We start from the raw sequence: 3,554 nt of genomic DNA on the forward strand, positions 1-3,554 counted from the left end.
TTGCAGAGCTGAGTAACAGCCACACCCTTACCAAGTTCCCATATGACATTACTGCACCTGTCAATGACAGAGCTGGGAACTTGGACTGCTCATATTCCAAGTACGGACTTGGGGTCAGGGAAGCTCAAAACTGTCGGACCACCACTAGTGCAGTCTGATCACCAGGGGAAAGGAGACTGAGAAAATCCTTTCTCCTTTCTGCAGCAGACTGATACAATAATTTCGGGCCAGGTAATGTAATTTTTCTGAAGCACAAGTTTGGATTTTTATTGGTAGGCCCATCTTTATACTATCTGTGTATATTGTGACATGTCAGGACATATTAATGCAGATTCTTCAAGACAGGTGCACTTTAAGTTTGGGATTTGGCAGTAATATAAAATGTGCTGCAGGATTGTGAAGAGATGGAAATGATAGAATCCAAGGTCTGGTGATGTGATGATATAATCTAGTCTGAGGCTGGATGCAGCTAATAGGTACAGAATACAAGAGGCATGCAGAGTATAATCTGTGTTCATATTTCATTGATTGCCCAGAAAAAAAGTTACATCTCCAATGCATATAAAGATCCCTCATTGCTAATGTCTCAGATTGAAACACCGGGCAAACTTTTATCTACAGAGGTGGGAGGAGTCATCATACTGACTCAATTCAATTGCAGCTTGAGCTACTGAGCTCTATCAACAGGAGGCCTGAGAAAGAGGTGAAAAGTTCCATCTGCTGGTTAAAAATGAGAATGCAAAATAGTAAACTCACTTTTACATAGCCATGAACATCCACAGGTAATGTAACATAATTACTTAGGTATACTTACAATTTAAAAGTTCTTTCCTCACAAATAAGAAGGGAGAAGACACAGTCTATAGGAATCCGATGGCTTTAGCTATAATTCACCAATATAACAAAAATTCTATCAAGCAGATATATCAAGTCATTGTGCAGTGACAGGTTCTCTTTAAGCAAAGAGAACAATCTTGTTTTTTTGTCTCCAGTTGGAATCCGGCTGGCCGGGAGCTGAACATGAAATTGGCTGGATCAGTAGGGGTGGGAAATGCGCAGTCATGGTTAACGGTCGGATCTTTGGCAATTGAAGGTGACACCCTTCAAACAGAAAGAAATCTCTGGTGACAACATTTGGGCAGCTCGTCTACTGACAAATCTTTAAATAATGTTGAAGGCAGGAACAAAAAAAAAAAGTCAGGGGATCTCATTGAGAAAACGGGAGAGCAGAACACCAATCAGCCGTCACCCAATTCTCCATATGGGCCAATCAGAACCCTGACAATGGCTGATCACAATGAGCTGATCACAGGTTGGTGGGCCCACCAGAACGAATGGCTTTCCTGGCACAGTGGTTAATATTTTGGGGAGCCAACAGATTCCCACCAAAGAGCCGTTGGCTACCTTGTAACTCCTTATAGGGTGCACAAAAATTTGGGGGCCCATCGCTGCGGCCCACTGGAGGTTTTGCCAGTTCCCAGGTGGGCCGGTGCGATTCTCATTTCATGACTTTGACATTCACAAATGTTGATGGAGATATTTATAAAGTGATAATGAACTTGATGGGCATTTTATAGTTTACTGGAAAGCTTTTACAACCTTTAACATGGGCAATAAACACAGCCCAGCGGGGGGGTATGTGGGCACTTTTCCCGCTTTTTTAAGTGGCGATCATGGCTGCAAAAAGTGGTGATTGGTCCAAAAGGAACTAAACCCTGCGCTTATCACTAGTGCCCAATCCCTCGCAGGGTGTCGGCATCTTCTTCTTTCTTCACTTCCTACTTGCAATCTTTGCATCTTGATTGGCTGGGCCAGGAAGACGTAACACCTGCACAGGTGTACAGAAGTTATTTCATTTGCAGCATGCGCAGAGGAAGCCGGGAATGCTGGCTGCCGTTTTTTTTACCAGAAACCCGGAGCGATCAGGCAGATAGGAGGGATTATTGCAGACGGGACATCACCAGTCTTTTTCTGCGATAAAGACCGGTCTGATCGTTGATTCCTAATCGCTAATGCCATATGCCATTTAAAACAATTATATAAATCTTGGGCAAAAACCAAGCATGTGCACAGTGATACCATGATCAACAAACAAATACTCCCAACGGTTAACATTGTCTAAGGATCTGCCATGGCAGGTCACTAAACGACCAACCGGAAAGAAATTCTGGTATTTCTAATGGGGGGGATGCAGCAGTGAGCCTCCAGCGCATCCTCCCCATCCAATTTTCATAGAACAGAACAGCTCATTTGTTCTCCAAGTCAATGAATCTTCAAGTTGCCAATTTAAGGTCGATCTGATATCCTATTGCCAATTCCAAAAGGTTTCCTGCTCAAAATCTCAGTAATTCACCCATGAATTCACTGGGATGGAAATCTGATGAATGTCGGGACTCAGCAGACTCGTCGTTAGCAGCGCTCAGCTTCTGCTGCGTCTTCAGTTTTCATGTCAAGCGAGCGGTTACCTGCTGCATATTTCTTCTCAGGCCGCAAGCTATTGTAATGCCATGCAGCCGCTGACATTACTCTGCCGTGTCAGGTCGGAGTCTTTCTGTATGAATATTGCTGGAAGATTTACAGCTGGACTTTCCGCCAACTTCACCGAGGAGTCCCAAAACCATTAGTCCTGGCTGTATAATCACTTCAATCACTTTGAAATAACTCGCAGAGCTCGCCTATTATTTACAGGGTCCTTGTGCTGAGAAAATTCTCAGTGCTGCCAAGTGAATGAGCCCTCCATACTCCAATTTCCTAATTGGTAGGCATGCTGGGACATTTTTGATTGGCAGATTCTGAATTTAGAGCCTCCACCTTCCGAGGCAGGAGCCTTCCTATGGTCCCCCTTGCAACTGAAATACATAGAAAGGATCTACTTTATCTGCCAAATGATCTGTATTTCTGACTATCCAGTCCTGAGATTTACACAGCCCCGTCTTGATCTGATTTCTCTGTAATTAGGTAACACTTACAGATCCTTCTTTTTCTCCCAGTTTGTGAATGGACAGTGAAAGAAGAAGCAGCACATAGATAAGCTCATCTCTCTTCCCCTCCTGTCCCGTATTTTCAGTAATGGGGAGAAGATATTTCATGTCCGTTATATGACGACTTGTAAGGATAAAAGAAGGACGACGAGCAGCTTTTACAGAGAGACAGAGCGACCTGATACATAATAAATGGGGGAGAGGAATGGATTCTGGGTAACGAGCCAGAGGGAATTTCCAGATTGCATCATGTGATTTTCAATATTGTTTGGTGAATGTCAGATTCACTGCTTTATAAATGGGCCACTTTGCTTGGGCAAACTCAGTACGCAAATCTGTTCAGTGCAGATTTGGTGAACATTTGATCCCCTTTTATGCAGAGTGGCGATCTCACTGCGCATGCGTACATGGAAAGCCCCTTATGACGCATGCCCAAGATCAGACATGCGCAGAGGGAGGAGGCTTCTGGGTTATGTGACTTATGTACCCCGGGAGGCTGCAAGTTTCTCCTTCAGCCTACACCGCTATGGCAGTAAACACAGTAGTGTGGAGAATAGTAGAGGGCCCCCCCCC

Source organism: Pyxicephalus adspersus, chromosome 10 (genome assembly GCF_032062135.1).
Source record: "Pyxicephalus adspersus chromosome 10, UCB_Pads_2.0, whole genome shotgun sequence".
Taxonomy (NCBI): Eukaryota; Metazoa; Chordata; class Amphibia; order Anura; family Pyxicephalidae; genus Pyxicephalus; species Pyxicephalus adspersus.